The sequence below is a fragment of the Leucoraja erinacea genome, chromosome 24, assembly GCF_028641065.1.
Source record: "Leucoraja erinacea ecotype New England chromosome 24, Leri_hhj_1, whole genome shotgun sequence".
Classification (NCBI taxonomy): Eukaryota; Metazoa; Chordata; class Chondrichthyes; order Rajiformes; family Rajidae; genus Leucoraja; species Leucoraja erinaceus.
In genome coordinates, this window is record NC_073400.1 from 6576797 (window position 1) to 6601453 (window position 24657).

Below are 24657 nucleotides of genomic sequence, written 5' to 3' on the forward strand. Positions count from 1 at the left end.
TCTAACTTCAAGTTTCCCTTGCTTTCCCACTCACTGTGTCCCTCCCCCATCCTAATTCTCCGACTAGTTTCACTGTGCTCCTGATTAAATTTTACTGATTGTATGCATCGTTGTCACCTTCCCTTCAACTAACAATGAACCATTCTACATTTTCCTTGAACTTCGTCTTCATTTTCCTTTGATCTGTCGCTTTCACACCTCGCCCTTCCATATCTCTACGTTTCCCACTCCCCTGACTCTCAGTCTGAAGAAGGCTCTCGACCCAAAACGTCACCCATTCCTTCTCTCCAGAGATGCTGCATGTTCTGCTGAGTTACTCCTAAATTTTGTGTCTATCTTTGTTGAAGAAAGCATTTGGCAAGCTTTCTTTCATCAGTCAAAGTATTGAGTACAGGAGAAAAACACAAAAAGCTGGAGTAACTCAGCGGGTCAGACAGCATCTCTGGAGAAAAGGAATAGGTGACATTTCGGGTCAAGACCCTTCTTCAGACTGTACAGGACAGGAATTGGGACATCATGTTACACAGTACTGTGTGCACTTCTGGCAGTGTTGCTGCAAGAAGGATGCCATTAAACTGGAAGCAGTGCAAAAAACATTTCCTTGGATGTTACCAACCAGACTGGATATGCAGGTTATTTTTTCCCTGAAACATAAGAGGCTGTGTGGAGACCGTACAGAGGTTTATACAATCGTGAGGGTCATAGTAAAGTGAACGGCCACAGTCTTTTCCCCAGCTTAGAGGAGCCGAAAGCTAGAGCGCATTGGTTTAAGAAAATAACTCAAGGGCAACATTTTCATGCAGAGTGTAGCTGGCATATGAAATGAGCTGCCAGAGGAACTGGTAGAGGTGGATACACATGATTTTTAAAGACACATGGACAGATACATGAATAGGAAAGATTTGGGCCAAGTGTATGTATGTGGGACTAGCTCGGTTTGGTGACTTTGTCAGCATGGACACACTGGGCTGAAAGTCCTAGTGGGATAAAAAAAATCCTGTGCTGTATGACTCTAATAGATGTATGGAGCTTTCTCATTCTTCCCTTACTATCATGCAAGTGTCCTCCTGGTGCTCCGGTTTTCTCCCAAGTCCCAAAGATGTGCCGGTTGGCAAATTAATTGGCCGCTGTTGCATCAGGATATATAACCTGTGGGAATGTGCAGGAAGTTAGAGTACAGGAATATGTGGGGGAATGAGATTGATGGGGATGCTTTGAGAGTCAACATAGATGCGATGGGCCAATTGGCCTCAAGGGAATATGAAAACTGTTTGATAAATATGATAAATATTTGTTTATTACAGAGCGTAATATTACAGTGAGCCTAAGCTTAAAGAAAGGTAGCCAATAACTGCATCAGCCTGGACTAGAGTAACCTAGAGGGCTCCATTTTTGGCTGACAAGGGTATGATGGGCTGACATTGTTTTTCAATGCCATAAATTTATATGGATGCGTGCTTGTCAATGACAGTACATGGCTGGCATAGTAATAGCATGGAAGGTTTGTGCTTCATGGGTTCATGAATCTCCCAGCAGTGGGCACAAAAACAACATTTATCGGTTCACCATGAACTGATTCTTCGACATGCCTGAAAAGGAATTTTTTCATTTTCTAAATGCAGCCAAAAATAATAAGTATGTGTGCTGTGATAAATGGTATTTCCACAGTCATTCTTGGTTCCCCTTGATTGGAAGTTGTCCAAAACATATACGGTAATTGTTCCAACAGGTGCTTATTCTGATTTTGAAAGCGACATCATTTTCTCGAGTGACTTACTCTCTTTGGCCCCTTGAAAGCCATCCCCAGAACCCGAGGCAGCTTGTACATTCTGAAGTACTTGTTTATTAATATGTATATCATTCTGGATGTGAATAATCAATTCATGCAGCGGTGACATGCTTACCCTAGTGGAATAAATAATACATTAAAATGGATTGGAAACACTTTCTAACTGAAAACAAGCACAGCCACAGTAACACAACAAACACTTACAGGTATAGAAACTAATCTAATCATGCAAGAATCAGTGTTAACAAGTCAGCTGTTTAAATTACTTTGAGTGACAAACATAGTTGGTCAACAGAATGTCCTTTGCCTTTTGAGATGGTTTTGCATTCCTCTGGAGAGTGATTGGGAAGGAGCATATGAAATGTTGACATTTTATATTGCATATATTTGATGTTTCCCACTGTACCAAGTTGTCATGCTTATAACAATTCCGAGATATAGCAAACATCTATTGACGCTTTTTCACAAACTGGTGAACAAAAGTATAATTCATTCATCCAGAATTCCCATTGTGGGCTTTTAAAGAGATTTCTGAGTTCCGTATTTTCCTGTTCAACGGAGCAGAGTTGAATATTCCTTATGATTTCCATATTGAAGAGGTACTATCTTGTAAATAAGGAACTGATTTGTGTTCATTGGCTGCAGCCGAAGATTTTATAGGCATAAAGACAACTGAATATGTGAGTAAAGAAAAGAAAGAAATTGCATTATAAAGTATATTTCACAAACTCTCGATGTCCTGATTGATTGTTATCTGTGTTTGATCCAAAAGTACATAGACTAGAATGACAGTTGACCACTTTAATGGTACAGACCACAATAGTTTGGCAAATTGGACGTGAACATGGGGCTAACTGAAATATTCGCGTTTATAATGTTGATGCCTCCCTGTTCAAAGGACGCAGTTTCAAGCTCGACTTTGGGTTCCGTCTCTGTGGAATTTCCAAATTCTCTTCAAGACCATGTAGATTTTCGCTGGATGTTCTATTTTCCTCCTGTATCTCAAATATATTCAGGCAGGTTATTGACGGTCATCATGAATTACCCATTAGTACAGGTAAATTGCAAAAGAACCAAAGAAGACTTGATGGGCATATCTAATAGTGAATAAGTTGCATTTGTGCAGGTACGTAAAGGGCCTGTCCCACTTGCATGAGATTGCATGCCTTTGGCGCAACCAAACGTGGTCGCTTGAGGCGTACGGGCACCATATGGCTGCGCGGGGCCGGTCCCACTTGGAAGCGCGGAGTTGTGCGTGGCTGGTCCCGACCTCACGTGGGGCTCCGAAAAACTGACAGTGTCCGAAATCTTCGCACGCCAACGGCCTATCGGCATGCAGGCGCATTGCAGTCGTACGCAGCGTCTTGACGGTGTACGCAGCGTCTTGACGGCATACGCGTAGCGTGATGACATCACCGCCTGGCGTGGCATTGCATGATGACGTCACCGCCCGATACCGTGCAACGCCCAAATTCAGTCGGCCCGCCTGATGCCCAGCTGATTGGTCAGCATGTCGCAAATGTCGTCACACGCGTACTTGGCGCGAACTTCACGTGAACTCCGCTTCCGTTTGGTTGTGCCAAACGCATGCAAGTGGGACAGGCCCATAAGGAAAATGTAATGGGACAGTTGTATTTTCCTGCTGAAACTACAATCGGCCAGTGCGCTGCATGAGCACTATCTTCTTGAAATCTGTAAGGGAGAGATCAATAGCATTGACTCAGACATCAATGATTTTACTTGAGACTGGCTCGTGTGTCACGATTATAACTATTCCAACATCTATAGAAATTTGGAATATTTTACAGTGCCAAACAAGATTACAAAGGCTCACCTCCACCCTGGAGCACTCCCATCTCTCACCACCCTGGTCACCCAGCTCCTTTCCCCTCCAACATTCACTCATCACCCATCATCAAGGTCCCCACTTACATTTTCCCCTTCTTTCCTCTTCCCCACCCCATTCAAATCGCATCACTTCCTTTAGCTTTACACTTTACTCCTCTCCTCCCCTCTCCTCACCTAATTGTTTTTTGTCTCCTTTTTACCTCGAGCCATTGTCATTTAAACCCTCCTCACACGTAGCCACCCATCACTTGACAGGCTTTGGTCCACCTCCATCTCTCTTGTCCAGCTTTCTCCCCCCTACTCTAATTAGTCTGGAGAAATGTCCCAAGCTGAAATGTTGCCTGTCCATTCCCTCCACAGATGCTGCCTGACCTGCTGAGTTTCTCCAGCACTTTGTGTTTTTCTGTCAATTGAATGTCAATTGAACCACTTTCACTTCATAAATCTGCACTGTTTATTTCAAGCCGCTCATGGGACAGTCACTATCAAATGAGATCTATAAACATTTACATTTTAATGATCAGGAGCGGCACGGTGGCGCAGCTGTAGCGTTTCTGCTGCGCAGTGCTTGCTGCACCGGAGACTTGGGCAGGACCCTGACTACGGATGCTGTTTATATGGAGTGTGTGCGTTCTCTCCTTGACCGCGTGGGTTTTCCCTCAGATCTTCGGTTTCCTCCCACACTCCAAAGACGTACAGTTTTGTAGGTGAATTGGCTTGGTGTATGTGTAAATTGTCCCTAGTGTGTGTAGGATAGTGTTAATGTGCAGGGATCGCTGGTCGGTGCGGACTCAGTGGACCAAAGTGCCTGTTCCCGCGTTGTATCTTTAAAAGAGATAAGGAGCAATGCAGGCCATAAAACTCAGTCCCAAGGCTGACAGTGGCAGGGGTTGGCTGGACAATACACGCTGCTAACCACACATCATGAAGCAGCTGCTGATCTGGGTTGCAGCATACGTGTAGCCTTAGCTAACTGAGGCCATCATGTGATTTGGTTCACATTTTAAAAAGAGCTACAGTTTTCTAACTTTGAAATTGACCAAACTAACCATTTGTAGTTTTTGTATCGGAGTGTTGAGAGGCAGTCCCATTTTCTTCAATATCCAAGGCTTTATAAGTTCATAGGTGATAGGAGCAAAAATAGGCCATTCGATCCATCAAGTCTGCAGTCTCCGGATGTCATGCTTGGTGGCTGAGCCAAACCAGACCATGATGGAGAAGGTGAGGACAGACTCTATGATGGCAGTATAAAACTTGACCATCATTGCCTGTGGCAGATTGTGTTTCCTCAGCTGCCGCAGGAAGTACATCCTCTGTTGGGCCTTTTTGACTGTGGGGTCGATGGTGTCCCATTTAAGGTCCCTGGAGATGATGGTTCCAAGGAACTTAAATGACTCCACAGATGTGACTGTGGTGCTATTGATGGTGAGTAGGGGAGAGGGTGTTCTCCTAAAGTCTACAATCAATTCCACCATCTTAAGAGCATTGAGCTCAAGGTTGTTGTGATGGCAGCCAGGATGCCAGCTGTTTCACTTCCTGTCTGTAGGCAGATTCCTCCCCATCCTTGATCAGTCCAATCAGGGTTGTGTCATCCGCAAAATTGAGGAGCTTGACAGGGGAGTCTGTGGAGGTGCAGTCGTTGGTGTCGAGAGAGTAGAGGAGAAGGGAGAGTACGCAGCCTTGCGATGCTCCTATGCTGAGGTTCTGCTGATCTGAGATGAGCTTTCCCAGCGTCACATGCTGCTCCCTGTCAGGAAGTTGATGATCCACTGACAGAGGGGTTCAGGCACAGTCAGCTGGGAGAGTTTGGAGTGTAGTAGCTCTGGCACAAGGGAACATCCCTTGTAACCTCAAACACAACTGTTCTACAATAAAACGTTTCATTTTTTATGAAAGGAGTGGGAAGGATTTGAAATCCACTGGCTGATAAAGCAATGGAAATGTGAAGAGTGGTGAATCCCTACCACAGAGAGTTGTGCAGGTGAGATCAATGTAGATACACTTTTGAGGAACTGTGGAGTTGACTTCCATGGGGATTTGGCACATAAAGGAGTTGAAGCCTGATCGTGTTGAATAGCAGAATTGACGCGAGATGCTGCTGTTACTCCTAATATCTTCAATTCTTGTGTTGAAAGCAGCTTCAATGGTGGCTTCTAAAAGACAACTGGATCAATACATAGCAGGGGAACAAATGCCAGGATATGGAGAAAGACAAGAATGACTCAAATTAGACTTGTTTTTCAAAAGAGCAAGCACACACATATCAGACAGAATGGTCTGCATTTGTTTGATTGTATTCAGTCTGAGTGTGTGCCAGTCTGTGCAACAGTATAGACAATGAGGTCCGCTGTATTACAAAAACTACTTAAAAGTATTGGGAGAAAGCCAAGGCTGTGACAGCCCACTTTGAATATTTATAATGTTAACCATATTCTACTCGCCTGTTTGGTTTCTGAATCTTGTACAAAAATCATAACATTTGTTCACCTTGTCTGGATGGATCCCTGAAAAAGTAATTTTCAGGCTGCTCACCACTCTTCCCAAATTGCGTCTTCCTTCATCGCACTGCCCCAGTTAACTCTTAGAGAAAGCCATGGACCAGTAATTGCCAATTGCAACAGAAAGGAAGCTGGGCGTTACCCTTTACAATAAGTGCAACACCAGTAGCAGCTCGGTAAAGTGACTGCCATCTGCTCTCACATTATCTTACCAAGGGCGGCACGGTGGCACAGCAGTAGAGCTGCTGCCTTACAGCGCCAGAGATCCGCGTTCCATCCTGACTACGGGTGCTGTCTGTACAGCGTTTGATCATTCTCCCTGTGACCTGCGTGGGTTTTTTCTGAGATCTTTGGTTTCCTCCCACATTCCAAAGATGTACAGGGTTGCAGGTTAATTAGCTTGGTATAAATGTAAATTATCCGTAGTGTGTGTAGGATAGTATTGGTGTGCGGGTATCGCTGGTCGGTGCGGACCCGGTGTTTCCACGCTGTATCTCTAAACTAAATTAAACAATGGTGGCCACTCTTTTCGAGCAGATAGCGTTCCTCCGTTTTAAAAGAATACCTATAGGTAAAAATATGGTGCTCAGCAATTAGAGATCAACACTGAACACTGCAGTGGAATGATGATGTTTAAGCTAATAAAGATCTGGTCGCAAGATAGACAAATGAAGCTGCCACTATGAGTGTCTCTGTAGTTCCATAAATCCCATGTCAGGCCAAGGATAAATGTTGTCGAAACTTGCAAGTAAGACTGCTCAAGGATAATTATGTATGTCTTGTAGAATTGACCCAAGAGAGATTCCCTCGGATATCAATACAATAGCTGCAATAAAGCTGCCGCGATGTGCAATAATATTAAGGATTTGTTCTTCACCAACAGTAGCAGTCAGTGGAACTCTTCCTATTCCAGATCAATAATGTAGAGAAGTGTTTTATTGCAATGTCCCTGGAAACACGGATGATCTGTGCTGATCCTGGGATGTATAAGAAGCTGGCCGGAAATGTTGGATGTGGATTCCAGAACAGAACCTACTACTGATGAATCCCTGCCATAGTGACAATTCCACGATAAATGAACTTCCAAGATCTGATTAAAATGAACATTAACAGCTAGAAATGGCATTAAATGTGGTGAAGACCCTTGACCACAGTTTCCATTATATCAAGTTTAAATTGGAATTTAGTTTAGTTTAGGGATACAGAAACAGGCCCTTCAGCCCATCAAGTCTGCACCGACCAGCAATCCCCGCGCATTAACACTATCCTACACACACTGGGGATAATTTACATTTATACCAAGCCAATTAACCTACAATCCTGTACGTCTTTGGAGTATGGGATGAAACTGAAGATCTCGGAGCAAACCCACGCGGTCACGGGAAGAACGTACAAACTCTATACAGACAGGCACCCGTAGTCGGGATGGAACCCGGGTCTCCGTTGCTGTAAGGCAGCAACTCTACCGCTGCGCCACCATGCCGGCCCTTTAATTTAATTCTTTAACAGTGGCATGCAGTCCAAAATACCAACTGAAACAGAAATAAATAATTTAATGTGGAAATTATCGATGAAGGTTCATTGAGAAATACTTGCGAGAGTAATGGTAAAACACAAATAGCACCCCTCTCTATTATGGACAGTTTTGTGTGACACCTGAACTGTTTTTACCCCAATCTGCAACAAGACTCCATGTATCAATGTTAAATGGGGGAAGAAGCGAGAATGGAGCAGCACATAATCAGCAGTGAGGCATGTGAGAAGTTGTGGCAAGCAGCCAGAGTATCACATGGCACGGTTAGTTGAGTGTGTGAGGCTGCCCTCAAGATCATGAGTGGCTCGATTTGTTGTATCTGCAACCCACCCCTGCACTATCAGCAACGCTCCTGTCCCTGTGGGTCCAGAGACTTGGGTTCAATCCTGACCCCAATGTTGTGCCTGTGTTGAGTTTGCACATTCTCGCTGTGACTGCATGGATTAATTTTGGGTGCTCTGGTTTTCTCTCACATTTCAAAGTCTTACACATTTGTCAGTGGCCATTGTCCATTGCCTTTAGTGTGTAGGTGGGTGGTAGAATCTGGAAGGGGTGTGGTGGGGTGGGGGCAGTTGAAGAGAATGTGGAATGCCAAGGGCCTGTGTCCATGCTGCATAACTCTATAACTGGTTGTAACCCACAGCCAAGCTCTGATGTTCAAGCACTTGCTCCTCCATCTGGGATGGGTGCAACCAGTTTTGCTAATGTGGAGCAGTTTAATGGAACTGAGTAAAGGGCCTGTCCCACTTAGGAGACCTAAACAGCAACCTCTGGTGACCTTGCCCGCCACCCACAAAAAAGTCAAGGTTGAGGTGACCTGCAACCTCCTACCACCTCCCACACACATGTTGAAAACCTTCCTCGACTATGAAGAAAACCGGCTTCGACAAAAAATGATTGATTTTTAAAACGGCAACCAATTTTTAGTTGAGGCCGGTTTTAATCATGATGAAAAAATAGCAGCAACCTACATGAAGCCTTGACCACACGGAAACAACTTTCGACCATTAGGGAGAGTGACCAAAACCTCCTGTGACCTCATGGAAACCTTGGGTGGCGGGCAAGGTCACCAGAGGTTGCTGATTAGGTCTCCTAAGTGGGACAGGCCCATCACCCAACGGCATCTTACGTAGATGTTTCTCTGGGTGGGGCCTCGTTAAAATGTTGTTCCCTTTTCTATTCTCTTGCACAGCACTTCTCTCTTCTTCAGGCATCACTTTCCAGGACTGACAGAAGAATACCAACTGTGTCTTCAGCACAGTATGACATCCCATTGCTAATACATTCATCATTTTACTCTTCTGCTGAAATCTAAACACTACTTTCTCCAGATGGTGCTAAGCTGAAGCTTTGAAGCATCGACAAAGACATTCCAACCTAATGCTTTGTTCTAACAATGGGCTAATAATACAATAGAATGCAGACACAAGAGATAATATAACATCTGCTGAGTAGGAGCCTGGAGCCTCTTTAGACCAATATCTCCATTGTTAGATCAGACTCTGGAAATGTCAAGGGTTGTGCTCCAATCCTTTTGCTTTATATTTAAATGCCATCAAGTGTTTCATAACAGTTGGAGAACATGCTGAACAAGAATAATGACATGCTTGAAAACTTTGTTAAAGTGGTCATTACAAAACGCTTTGTTAAAGAGTCTGAAGAGGGAGCCTACCCGAAACATCATCTATCCATGTTCTCCTGAGAAGCTGCCTGACCTACTGAGTTGCTCCAACACTTGGTGTCATTTTTTTTGTGAATCAGCAGTTCCTTGCATATCCTAACTCTGGCTCTGATAAAGTAGCATTGGATTGGGCTTGTGCCAGTTTTGTGCGACTATCCCAGGTAAATAAATCCTTGAGGTCCAAGCAGATGATGGTGGCGGTGGAGAGAGGAGCGGCTAAGCGCCAGTGGGTGGGCTGTGGGTTTACCTCATACATCTGCGGAGCACTCGTAGGGTACTGAGGTTGGCTGTAGGAGGTACCACGACACACTGAGGCTGGAAGACGAGAGGACTGTGCGCGTGTATCTGTGGAATGGACTGCAGGGGGCCCTGTAGAGACCCCGCAGAGGTCAGATGAGCACGTGGATCAGATGAGGCCTGCAGCAGCATGGAGCAGCAATGGAAGACACTGACACCATCACCAGAGCAGGGTGATCCCTGTAACTCCAACCCAGTGCCATCACCAGGACAATAGGCCATTAAGAACAAGATAAAACTATACTTTTAAACATTTAAAACATGAAGACCACAAGAAGGCGCTGGAGACAGGTCTACTGTTTGTGTGCTACCTCAGTGAAGTCTACAATCTTTATGCTACAAATGCTGCACTTTGTACTTACTTATAATTGTGCTTATGTGTGGTATGAGTTTACTGGATTGTAGGCAAAACGAAGATTTTCACTGGATGTGACTATGTGACTACATGTGACTATGAAGTATCATTGAACCATTGATTGCACCTTGTAAGAGAGATTTGAGCAGCAGCCAATCCATTTACACCTCATCATAAGTGATAGGAGAGGAATTAGGGCATTCGGCCCATCAAGTCTACTCCACCATTCAATCGTGGCTGATCGATGTCTGCCTCCTAACCCCATTCTCCTGCCTTCTCCCCATAACCTCTGACACCCGTGTCAGATGGCAACTCCTGCCATTGCTGAGAGTAAACATGGTCGAGGGAATGGGCTGGGAAACGAATGGAGTCAAGATTGAAGGGAGATGACATCACAGTGATGGTGAGATGATCAGCAGATGTGGGCTGGTTAGTATGCTGACCTGAAGCAGGTTGATGGAGAGTGGTAACTGGCGGTATTGGTAGAGAGCAGGGAGTGGGTGGATGTTAGTATAAAGAAAACAAAAAGACAAAAACATAAAGAAAAAAAGTTGTCAGTGGCAGTGGCTTGGGTAGTTTGTGTCTTTAAGTAACAGTGCAATAAGTTGCAGGCAAAACTTGGTACATCATGCAAAATTCTGTTCTACACCATTCTGCCTGTGTGTCTTATCTCATCCCTATAGATAGGGCTTCAACGTACGTGAGGTCACATTTTGATCAAAAGAGATGGAAAATATTTTTTGGTTTCTACTGACCCCATCTTATCCCTCCTGGTGTTTGCTTTTAATGTTATTGTGCAGATTCAACATGCAGCCATGCTCAAATTGATGATACAGTTTTTTTTGTAGTAAAGCATTGAGTTTCGAACAAAAACTGAATCGGAGATTATATTAAAGATTTCCACTGCCATTGTTTCATCGTCATAATTCAAAGGTCATTAAATTTGCTTGACCTAAATATTCAAAAGAACATTGCACAGAATGGAAATATGTGAACTGGAATGATTGCTGTTGACAGCTAGATAGTATCTCCATTCAACACATATTGTTTCTTGCAATAGAATCTGAAGAATAGAATTGGAGTTCATTGCTGGAGCCTAAAGCCACTGTATTTATACGTTTGTTTGCTCCAATTGGCAGCTGACAGTGTGGTTTCCTAAAATTAGCTATTAATGGCCAGATCCATTAAGCTGCAACCCAGTTTCCCCATTCCAGTAGCCTGTACATATGAAGATCAAGTATTACTGCTACTTTACTTTATTGTCACATGTTGCCGAGGTACAGTAACAATAAGTTCAGTACAAGTATCACTATACATACGCACTCGGATACATCTTATTTAAGTATCTCAGATACGGTACAAGTGTATAGTAGTACCACTCTGAGACAGGATACAGAGTCGTCAGATTTGATACCATTTTCATGTCCCAGTTATTGTAAGTGCAGGGTTAATGACCTGACCATAAAGGCCAGTTGTCCGAGCAGTGTTGGCGTGGATAAGCGTAGCGATGGTGTCTTCTACCACTCCCCTGCCACCATTTACAAAAGCAAAGATAAATTCAAAGAGTATTGATCTAAAATGTTAACCCTTGCTTCTTTCTACAAACATTGCCTGAACTGCTGCATATTTATGGTGCATTCTATTTGGTTCAGCATTTCAGCAATGGTTTAGAAGGAAAACACAGGGCTGAGTGCTATACATCAGAAACGGGACCAGCAACGTCACACGTATAAAGTCCATTTGCTTTCAATTCGTTTCCATTCAACCCCACCTTTGTTTTAGAACTAGAGCTCAAGATTTGTCATTGGGACAACACCACGAGAAATTAATTGAAGATGGATACAAAATGCCGGAGCATTCCCGTGGGTCAGGCATCATCTCTAGAGAAAAGGAACAGGAAATGTCTGAAGAAGGGTCTCGACCAGAAATTCTCCCATTCCTTCTCTCCAGAGTTGCCGCCTGTCCCACTGAGTTACTCCGGCCTTTTGTGCCTATCTTAGGAAATATCACCCATTCCATTTCTCCAGAGATGCTGCCCGACCTGTTGATATATTATAGCAAATATCACTGCTTTCTTTATTAAGTATTCCTTTATTATGTATTGTTTTAAGGTTCAATGTTGAAAATTCTATTATAGGAGGATAGGGCTGAAAATGTGAAATATATGAACTGCACTCTGTAATAGCAAGATGCCAGCTCATGGGTAATTAGTGGTATCATAGGGCCATGGAAGCACTGATGGGCTAATGGATTGATAGAAGCCAACTTTTAGAAGCTAATGGAAGCGAATCTCCATTTTTCTATGCATGAGATAATCTGAACAATTAAACAATCATTGCATTTCTAATCTGAACAATTAAACAATAATTCCAACAATGCTTCCATTTATACTTTCCAACTTCTTAGAACCAACCAACCAAATCCTGTAGATGCAGATATTTTACATTCTGTACATCCTGGGATATAATCACTATGGTTAAGGTTGCAGAATACACCAGCAAGAAGCATTCCACATATAGAAAGTTGGTTGTCCTCAAATATACATCTGGCACTAGCACGTCAAGCTTTTATTTCTATGGTATTTAAGTCATTTTGGAAAAAGAATAAAAGTGTACAAAATCATGAGAGGAATAAATCAGGTAGATGCACAGAATCTCTTGCCCAGAGTGGGGAAATCAAAAACCAGAGGCCATAAGTTTAAGGTGATGGGGGAAAGATTTTATTGGAGTCTGAGGGGTAACTATTTCACACAAAGGGTAGTGGGTAGATGGAATGGACTTTTAGTTGGAGGTAGTTGGGGCAGGGACTATCGCAATGTTTAAGAAGCTATTCGACAAGTACATGGATAGGACAGGTTTGGAGGGATATGGGCAAGTGGGACTAGTGTAGATGGGACATGTTGGTCGGTGTGGGCATGTTGGGCCGAAGGGCCTTTTCCACAATGTATGACTGTGAATAACATGTTTTGGAAAAAGAATAACATGAACAACAATTGTTTTGTCTAGAAGCTGCTAGCAGGACTGCTCACAAAATCTATCAAGACCTGTTTCCCCTTAACCAGGCCTCCCAAAAAAGTGGAAGACACAAACTGAGCAAAATTGGTGATTAAGGCAATAGGCACAGTACTTGGACAGTCCCAGACCGTGCATGAACCTCTCGTACAATCTGTCCAGCTTGTTCTTCATTAGATGCGGATACAGTGTGCAGTTGTAGTTCTAGAACAAAGAGTAGACAGGTGGAGACAGTTCGGACTATAGTAGTGGCAAAGTAAGAACAGTTTTAAATTGATTTCAATCGGACATCATGTTCAGCACGGACATTATGTTCTGAAAGGCCCGTTCGTCTGCTGAACTGTTCTATGTTCTATGTTTTAACATTTTGCAATCTAATATTGGTGGTCAAGTACTCTGATACTTCCAAGGTTATAAAGCTACTGTCGAAATGGAATTGTATATGTTTAATGGATTTCATGCTCGGATTTGTAATGTTAATTGTAAGTTAATGACTGCAACCTGAAGCTGAGGACTAGAGGCTCCTGTAAACACACATATACACATACATATACAGACTTTTAATATATGAAGATAGATGTCCCAGATAGAACAATGAAATTGTTACGTGCAGCAGCACAGCAGAATATGTAAACATAGTACACTGTAAACAATATAATAAATGATTTTTAAAAATTCAGTGTGTGTATATACACACGCAAACACATACCCACATACAGTACGTACACCTAAAAACAAGCAAACAATAATAGTGCAATAATAACAATAATAGTATATGTAGTTCAGAGCTTATGTGTGGTTGTAGTGTTTCATTCTGCCCTGAAATGCTTTTTCATTATTTTGATGCCGGGATTTAAAACCATTTTGAGTCGATGTCAAGTTTCCAACACTAATCTAAAAATGAATAAATTCAAAATCACATATTTTTGCTTGTGAATAACCTATTGGCACATAATTCATGGTTGATCAGTTCTTGTTTACCTGGTGTTCTTGCAGATAAAACAGAGCACGTCTTAAAAAGCAAGACAGGAAAGGCTATGAAATTGCTATGCTAGCTTTTTAATGGCGTTAAAACAGGTTTACAGATCTCTCTAACACACAAATAATGTTGTGTCTATCTTCAGTTTAAACCAGCATCTGCAGTTCCTACCTCCACATTAAGAAATAAATAAGGCGGGCTATGAGACCCCCATAGCTATATTTAAGAGGGAGTTGGATGTGGCTCTTGTGGCTAAAGGGATCTGGGGGTATGGGGAGAAGGCAGGTGCAGGGTACTGAGTTGGATGATCAGCCATGATCATATTGAATGGCGGTGCAGGCTCGAAGGGCCGAATGGTCTACTCCTGCACCTATTTTCTATGTGTCTATGAAATATACCTTGGCAGGTAAGATTGAGGAGAATCATAGATTATTATTTAAATATACAAGAAGCAAGAGGGTGCTTGCAAAAGGGTATTTTATCTGTGAAGCCAAGGGGTGTGGGTGAAATTCAAAATTGAATATTTCCTATCTCTAGTCACCAAGGAGAAGGAAATGGAGAATAATGTATTCAGGGAGAGGTGTGGTGATTGTCTGGAATATTTCATGATTAAGAAAGTGAAGGTGTTAGATGTCTTGGGGTGCATATGGGTGGATAAATCCTGGTGGTAGGATGCTGGAGGAACAAGGAGGAAATTGGTAATGCCCTGACATTAATTTTCGCATCTTCCTCAGCCACAGAGGTACCAGAACATTGGAGGACGGGTAAGCAGAGCAAGGATAAACCAGGCAACTACAATCCAATGCACCTTACAACAGAGAAATTAAAGAATAAAATTCCATGGGACAGGATGTACGTACACTTGAAAAGATAGGGATTGATTCGAAATAGTCAGCATGACTTTGTGCAGGAGAAATCCTGCCTGACTAATTAGGTTGAGTTTTTTGCGGTGGTAACAAAGGAGATTTATGAAGACAGAGCAGGGGGTGTTGTCTATATAGTGAGGCAAATAACAAGGTCTTGCATGGTAGCCTTGCCTAGTTGGTTAAGATGCATCAACTCTTAGAGCTCTAGGGGCTAGTGGAATCGAGGGATATGGGGAGAAGGCAGGCACGGGTTACTGATTGTGGATGATCAGCCATGATCACAATGAATGGTGGTGCTGGCTCGAAGGGCCAAATGGCCACCTCCTGCACCTATTTTCTATGTCCATGTCTAACTCCATGGCAAGCTGGCTAATTGGATCCAAATTGGCTTAGTGATAAGAGAGTGTGAGTGGTGGAAGGATGATTTTCTGATTGGAAGTACTGGGACATCTGCCTTTTGTGATATATATTAAAGAAGGGTTGAGACCCTTCTTCAGACATTGTAAGTTTCTGGATGACATTCAGTGGTGTTGCCAAAGTAACAACTTGTGAAGACTTCTTTGATTGCACCTCCCAAACCTATAACCTTTATTGTGTAGGACAATTTTAACCTCCAAGTTCCTATCCAAAGCACATACTATTCTGTCTTGAAAATATACCACTGATCCTTCATTGTCACTGAGTTTAAATCCTGAAACGCTCCACCCCACAGCACTGGAATAAACCTCGCTGCAAGAACCTGCAGCAGATCATGAAGGTTGCTCACCACGACCATCTCGCGGGCAATTTGGGACCGGCAATGAATTTTGGTTTTGCCAGAAATATTCACATCCCATGGAAAAAAAGTGTCAAACAATGGGCTATCGCAGCAGGAGACATCTGCTGTGCTACATCAAATAATGCCATGGGATCTTTAATCTCTGCTTGAAATGAGTTCACAGATGAGTTCGCAGTTTAAAGGCTCGTCTGAAAGACAATGACAGTATTCCGCAGTAAAGCACTGATGTGCACTGGACCAAAGAGGCTTAATTACTGTGGGGATTTCGAAGGAGATACAGAACTTCACCAATGCTTTCAGAGATAGGTCAGGCAATGACTAAAATTCACAGGTTTCAGTTTCCATTTCTCTGGTTTAACCATTAGTTTAGTTTAGTTTAGCTAAGTTTACTTTGGTGATCCAGCATGAAAATAGGCCCTACAACCACCAAGTCCATGCTGACCATCAATCACCTATTGAAGAAGGGTTTTGGCCCGAAACGTTGCCTATTTCCTTTGCTCCATAGATGCTGCCTCACCCGCTGAGTTTCTCCAGCATTTTTGTCTACCTTCGATTTTCCAGCATCTGCAGTTCCTTCGTAAACAGTCACCTAGTCTGGTTCTATGCTATCCCACCTTCTCGCCCACTGCGTGCACACTGGAGGCAATTTACAGAGGCTAATTAACTTAAAAAACCTGCATTTCTTTTGGATGTGGGAGGAAAGCAGAGCAGCCAGAGGAAACCCATGGAGTCACGGGAGAATGTGCGAACTCCAAACATGCAGCATCCGAGGCCGGGTTTGAACCCAGGTCTCTAGTGCCACAAGGGAGCAGCTCCACCAGCTGCACCACTGTGCTGCAATATGTATTAGCTGGAGCGGCTACAGGATGGAAACTTTTAATTCAAAAGCCTCTGACAATGGGAACAGGTCCCGAGTCATTTCCAGATTGCAATTACTCACTGCCCTCCCTGCTCTCAAAGGTGTCAGGTTATAAAGGAGAGTGTCCCACAGCTCTTCTTAATCACCACTCTGTGTCCTACCACTTCAACAAAGTGCAAATACCTGCTATGACCACTGCTTCTTTACATTTCTCAGTATCTGAACGTATATTGTATATTCTCTCTTTAATGACACTCCGAAAGAATATTCCTCTCATTTCATCCAAATAGATTCCACTTGACACCTGGATATTGTACAACAAATGTTGAAGACCATTTCTGACATCTTCAAATTCCAGTATTATACCTGCTACAGTGGACTCTACATCGTTGATATGTACCACAAAAGGCAAGGGAATTAACACAGCCCTATACGCAACCATTGTAAACAGCCTAGCAATCACAAAAAGACCTGTTGGAATATTACTCTCTGCTTCTTCTCACTGATAGAAGTTTGGGTCAAGTTTGCCACTTCAACATGAATAAACCTACATCTGTTGAATAAAATCTCCAGATCAGGAATGCTGAATAGGCTGTGGTACTGCTCAAGGTTTCCCAGTAAATATTTCATCGTGGTTTCAGTTTTGAGTCGGTGTGTCCCTGCATTTCCAGCAATTTGGATGAGTATGGTAGCTACTTGGTTCACTTCTGTGAAGATATAGTCCTAAGTCCGTTTTTGGTGCCTCATGTGTCCGTGCCTTTCACACCTATCCACTCTGCCTAAAATGAGAAAACACAATATAGAATATAGAATACAGGTCAGGTTTAGAGGAATATGGACCAAATGTGGGCAGGTTGGATTAGTGTAGATGGGATATGTTGGCCGGTGTGGGCAAGTTGGGCCGAAGAGCCTATTTCCATGCTCTATGACTCTATGATATGCCCAACGCAACATCTGAAGATATTAATTGAAACAATGCATCAATTCAATTTTTCAATATAATTCAAAGTCACAATGAAGAAAACCCTGAAGCACCAAGAACTGGAGTTGAAATTGTGTTGACAGTAAATAACCGTCAGAGTGGATACACAGTGCGTTTTTGTGATGGTAAGCACCAGTATTGCATACCAGCATCGTTAAAAATTAAACACAATTATTTTGAAGACGGCCACAAACTGCTAGAGTAACTCAGCGGGACAGGCAGCATCTCTGGAGAGAAGGAATGGATGGCGTTTCCAGTCGAGACCCTCTTTAGACTGAAAGTCAGGGGAGAGGGAGAGTAGAGATATGGAAGGGTAAGGTGTGAAAAACGACGGATCAAAGCAGATGCAGATCAAGGATGTAGAATGGTTCATTGTCAGCTGGGGGTGAAAGGTAACAAGGAGGTAAACAAGCAGTAACATTAATCAGGAGGACAGTGAAACTAATCGGAGATCTAGGGTGAGGGAGGGATGGAGAGAGAGCGAAAGCAAGGGTTATTTGAAGTTAGAGACATTAATATTCAGACCCATCTGACAAAGGGTCTCAAACCAAAACATCGCCCATTCCATCTCTCCAGAGATGCTGCCTGCCCTGTTGGGTTACTCCAGCATTTGGTGTCTACCTTAATATTCATACCACTGGGTTGTAGGGTGCCCAAGGAAAATAGGTAGTGCTGCTCCTCTAATTTGCATTGGGCCTCACTCTGACAGTGGAGGAGGCCAAGGACTGAAACGTCAGTAAGGAAATGGAAGGTGGAGTTAAAGTGTTTAGAAACTGGGGAATCGCATAGGCCTAGGCAGACTGAGCGTAGATGTTCAACAAATCGATAGCCGAGCCTGCACTTGGTCTCGCCGATATATAGGACACCATTATTTTGTTTGCTGGCCATATAATGGTGATGTTTATTAATTGGCATACCAGGAATTGGTTGGAATGTGAGGAAAATAGGTCACCAGGAAATTTAGTGAGGGAATGGAATTACCCTGGGACCTGGTATGGTTTTGATGGGCTGAAATGGCTTCTTTCTGTACGGAAGCAAGTGTGAAAAATAAGATTTATCTTGTAATTTATTTTATTGTTGACATCAAGGAACATTAATGTTGCATTAAATATAAAAAGAAAATTTGCAGATGCTGGAAATTAGGAGCTGTGGCTTTTTCAAGTTTGAAATGTCAAATTGTTTTTAGTTGTACCCTTAAGCGTGAATTAGTGTCAACAGCTCACGCTATTAGCAACACAAGGTAGGACTTTCATTTGGCACAAATTAGATACGTTTCCTCCAACGTTAGCAAAGTTGCCGCTTATTATTGGGCAATGGTATTCACGTCTTGACACTTAAACAGCAGTTCATAAGTGATGGAAGCAGAATTAGGCCATTTGGCCAATCAAGCCTACTCTGCCATTCAATTATGGCTGATCTATCTCTCCTTCCTAACCCCATTCTCCTGCCTTCTCCCCATAACATCCATTCTAATCGAGAATCGATCTATCTCTGCCTCAAAAATATCCATTGGCGGCCTCCACACACATCTGTGGCAATGAATTCCACAGATTCACCACCATCTGACTAAAGAAATTCCTCCTCATCTCCTTCCAAAATGAACATTCTTTAAGTCTGAGGCTGTGTCCTCTGGTCCCAAACTCTCCCACGAGTGGTAACATCCTCTCCACATGCACTTTATCCAGGTCTTTCAGTCATACTACAGACTACAGTATAGTTTGCTTCCTCTAACAACTTAAGGGCATTAAAAGGTTACACTAACCCACAAGGATCAAACTGGTACAAAGCTCGAGAACTGACGAGAATGTTCTGACTCTTGTACTGAAACTAATGGTCAAGGAGTGCATTTGCATTTATTTAACATTAGTTTGCTTGTAATGGGCTGGATCAAGTTGGACTTAACCCATGCCTTGTGTTCCTCCCCAACCATACACCTCCTCATATCCTCCCAGTTTTGCAGGTGTTGTCACTCTAGGCTTCACCCACAGACAGACCTGACAGCCTTCTGACAGGGGCCAGTCTCAAAGGCAATTTTCTGTTGTTTCTCTGATGTTCAGAGCCATTTAGAACAGTTGCAATTTTTTTTCATTAACACAATAACAAATGGCAACTATGAAAGAAATTATACTAAATTAACTTAAACCCACATTAAATCTATATGAATTAATTAAACTTACTGTCACTTTTGTTTTTAGCTAGGTCAGTGACCACAGACAAATAAATGGGGCCATGGCTGGATTCAAATTTGCTGTAAGAACCCCATGGCTGAGGAGCCTCAGCATCTAGAATACACTGGGCAGCAGCAAGAATTAGGGTGGCACAGTGGCGCAGCGGTAGAGTTGTTGCCTTACAGCACTTGCAGTGCCAGAGACCCGGGTTCAATCCCGACTACGGGCACTGTCTGTACGGAGTTTGTACGTTCACCCCGTCGGTTTTCTCCAAGACCTTCAGTTTCCTCCCACACTCCAAAGACATACAGGTTTGTAGGTCAATTGGCTTGTTATAAGTGTAAATTGTCCCTAGTGTGTGTGTGGAGTAGTGTTAATGTGCGGGGATCGCTGGTCGTTGCGGTGTCAGTGGGACAAAGGGTCAGTTTCCACGCTGTATCTCTAAACTAATCTAAAACCGAGTGAATCATTATCCCACTTGGAAAGCTTGTCTTCAAGTCCAGTCTAACACATCCACCTACCCTGTGTTCCATTTATAGCAACTGCCCAACTGCGGCAGATTTTTAGAGCCAGCCTGCTTTTAATATTGTTGAAATAATCTCTGCAGGAGGTCTAGACATTACACAACTGAACATTAATATTGGTAACACTTCACAAAGCGTTATCATAATTACACTGCCCAGGGAAATAACACTGGAAGATTGCAACTGCAGATCTCCTTTCAATTTTAACATCATCGTGCAATGAACGGGAAGCAATTTTACTGAATCACATCTCCCCCCCACCCTCCACTGAAGGGCTTGCTCTGGTGAATCTATGTGTTACATACACAAAGCAATTTGTAGTTACTTCCATTACTATTCTATTTATTCCAGATTAACTGAATTTACTCTTCTGAGAGTGAACAAAATCACATTTGGCCCATATCCCTCTGAACCTGTCCTATCCATGTACCTGTCTAAATGTTTCTTAAATGTTCAAGATTCAAGAGAGTTTATTGTCATGTGTACCAGATAGGACAATGAAATTCTTGCATTGCTTCAGCACAACAGAATATTGTAAGCATAAATAAATACAGAACAGATCGGTGTGTCCAAATATGAGTTTAATAGCCTGATGGCTGTGGGGAAGTAGCTATTCCTGAACCTGGATGTTGCAGATTTCAGGCTCCTGTACCTTCTACCTGAAGGCAGTGGAGAGATGAGTGTGTGGATGGGATGGTGTGGGTCCTTGATGATACTGCCAGCCTTTTTGAGGCCGTGACTGCGATAGATCCCCTCGATGGTAGGGAGGTCTGAGCCGATGATGGACTGGGCAGTGTTTACAACTTTTTGCAGTCTTTTCAACTCCTGGGCGCACAAGTTGCCCAACCAAGCCACGATGCAACCGGTCAGCATGCTCTCTACTGTGCACTTGTAGAAGTTCGAGAGAGTCCTCCTCGACATACTGACTCTCCATAATCTTCTCAGGAAGTAGAGGTGCTGATGTGCTTTCTTTATAATTGCATCAGTGTTTTGGGACCAGGAGAGATCTTTGGAAATATGCACGCCCAGGAATTTGAAGCTCTTGACCTTTTCCACCATATAAACGGGACTGTGGGTCCCCATCCTACCCCTTCCAAAGTCCACAATCAGTTCCTTGGTTTTGCTGGTGTTGAGGGCCAGGTTATTGTGCTGGCGGCACCATTTGGTCAATCGGTCGATCTCACTTCTATACTCTGACTCGTCCCCATCAGTGATATGTCCCACAACAGTGATGTCGTCAGCGAACTTGATGATGGAGTTTGCACTATGACCGGCTACGCAGTCATGAATATAAAGTGAGTACAGCAGGGGTGCTCCCATGCTGATTGGTATCCAGGCTGACACATTTCCACCAATACGAACAGACTGTGGTCTGTGAATGAGGATCCAATTACAGAGGGAATGCGCAGAAATGTTGCGATAGTACCTGCTTCAACTACCTCCTCCATATCGTGTATCGTTCCATACACCTACCTCACTTTGCGTGAAATTGTTACCCCTCGGGTTCCTAATAAATCTTTCCCCCCCCCCTCCCCCCCCCCCCCCCCCCCCCACTTACCTTAAACCTATGTCCTCTGGTTCTCGATTCCCCTACTCTGGGCAAGAAACGCGGTGCATCTACCCAATCTATTCCTCTCATGATTTTGAACACCTCTATAAGATGATTTTATCTGAAGTAGATTTCACTCCACTCCAAAAAAAACCAAAAAATCCATATGGGAAAACTAAAATAAAACTGAAAATGCTATTTTACTTCGGAGTCACGTGAGTGACTACGTGAAGACCCCGCCAGCACGCGTGCGCGCCATTGCGTCTCACGCAGTGCAACAGCGACGGGCGGGGATGGAGCGCTACCGCGGGAAAAATTCAAACGGACCTACACAGGTAAGGAAAAACTGAAGTTGTATTCTTCCCCTTGCTGTGCTTTATGTTACAGCACGTTGGACAAGGGGAAGAAAAAACGGACCTGGACCGCAGGCTGCCAGCGGGGAACCAGGTAGGTCCCGGCAGCCGACACCACGGACGCCCAGCGGCTCCAGGACCGCAGGCTGCGGGGAACTAGGGAAAGTTCCGGCAGCCCACAGCCATATGCAAACAGCGGCTCCAGGACCGCAGGCTGTGAGGAACTAGGAAGGTTCCGGCAGCCGACAGCCGGGTACGACCGGCGCAGGCTGAGCCCAGCACCGCGAGCTGTATACCTGGAAACAACACAGCGGGCTGCAGGCAGGCAGGAGTCGGTACGGCCGATAGACTCAGGGAGTCCGGCCAGAAGGACGCACTGCCTAAGGGCAGTGAAAGTGACCGTTGGCGTGGTTACTAAGGTCCACTTACTGACTCCAAGCTGAATCCAGCACCATGAGTCGTACAACTCAAAGCAGCGCAGCAGGCTGGAGGCAAAGCCCAGCAGGATTCAGCCCGGTCGATCATACTCATCTGAGTCCGGCCGAAGAAGCGCGCTGCCCGAGTGCAGCAGAGATCCGCCCGTGACTTGCTCCAGGAGATGGAGCAAGGTCACTATGGGAGTCTTCGCATTCCCACAACAGCACCTTATCGAGGGCTGTAAAACAATGCATCTCCCTCAATAGAGGAATGCATTGTGGACCAGGGCTGGGCTGGTCCGGAAGAAGGGGACGTGGCTGAAGAAAACGGCAGTGTGCAGGGGGTGCAGAATCCTAAGGAGCTACTGGGAGTGATCACCAAAATTACAGATCAATGAAAAGTACCATTACAGACCAGGCTGGCGGTCAGCATCGACTACCTGTACTTCCATCTTCTGCAGGAACAGGCAACAAAATTACGCAGAAGTATATCACTCCTGTGAACTTTACTTAGTTTTAAAAATGCCTGCAGCAAACAATGCGATCTGGAGGTACAGTGGGACTGGCACAAAAACCCAGGAGGTCAAACTACAGAAGATTTCAAAACTTCTGACAGCGGGCATATCATTGGTTGCTCGCCCAGACGATGGTACAGAGAAACGCTCGACGAAGAGATTAAAGCCGTCGGGCTAATAACAGCGTCATCAGCAACGACAGCACCCCTATGCATCCACCAGCAGGTATCAACACCAGAACGCTGGTGAAAGCATGAGGGCCGCGCAGCACCACAAAGATCCTTTTAGGCCAAGGCCCAGAGCGACCCTCATGGAAAAAGTGCCAACCCTGAACTCCGGCGCCTCTTCCGCAGATGAGGCAGAAATTGAAGAAATGAACGTACCACCGGCAACCAGGTAAGTAGGTGGATCTGGTTCCTTCCAGAACACAAAGGTGCACAACCTGTACTAACAGGGGGAATATTACACCTGTTTTGGGAGACATGGAAGGATCATTGTCGATACCTAAAATTTAACTGGATTGGGCAACGATGGCAGGGCATAGCGGTGCCTAATGGGCTAACTTCAGCCCCAAGACCTTTCACCAAGATATTAAAACGGGCCCTGGCAATATTAGAAACAAAAACATATTGTCATGGCATATCTTGATTATATATCATTTGTGGGGAAAAAACCTTGGATCTAGCTAAATCAGTAGTTTTAGCTACCAAACATAGGTGAAACTCTGGGGTCATCTCCATCCAGATAAATCTAAGTCGACGGCATCCACAACTGGACTTTCTGGGATTTACAATTAACGTTATCCATATGTCTGTAACATTGCCAAAGAGTAAAGCAGACTTGGATAAACCTACAAAATAATTAATTACTAAAAACACTGGTGTTGGGTGTGTTTTATGGGCTAAAAACCTACTGCTAACAATGCACCATCTGCATGTCCGCCTACGAATTGACAATATCACAGTGGTGGCATATATTAATCATATGGGAGAAAAGATCGATACCATGTGTCAATCTGGCCAATATATTTGGCTATGGTGTGTTAACATACATATTTGGCTATCAGCAAACCTGCCTACCAGGTAAGCTCAATACTGAGCCACACACCAGGTCATGAAAATTCAATGACAGCATCGTATGGCTGTTGGACCACAAAAAAGTTGCTGATATTACCAAAAGAGGGACACCATGCTAGATCCGGGCTGGCGGACAGGACCATGAGCATGATCACGGCAGCCTATCAAGAATCAACAAGGACTGGTGTAGCGTATAATACAGCGACAACCACCAACGTCCTGGGAATTCCTATCCAGCCTTCATGTAGATGAAGGACTGAGCTGCAGTACTATAATTGTGCAGGAGTGCCCTGTCAGCTTACTAGTGGCAGGCGCCATGACAACTCTCCATGGGTTCTCACCCTCTAGTTGTCAAACTTATGAGGATTATTTTCAACACCAACCCTCCTAGAGGGAAGTACTCCCAGATCTGGGATGTCAGTGTTGTACTAACATTGCTAGGGGGCACCAGCAATGTCCCTGTCCCTGGGGGGGGGTGGACTGACATTTAAAAACAGTATGCTGATAGTACTGGTCTCGGCTCTAGGGGTCCAGTTTCTACATAAACTGAGACTGGGATATATGATTGCATCTCCAGAA

At 44.0% G+C, this 24657-nt stretch overlaps 1 protein-coding gene across 2 annotated transcripts in view; it reads left to right on the plus strand.

The window, feature by feature from the left end:
* Positions 1 to 24657, plus strand: part of LOC129708599 (synaptotagmin-6-like) — a 232261-nt gene that overhangs the window by 151080 nt on the left and 56524 nt on the right. The gene's annotated exons all lie outside the window — the stretch shown is intronic.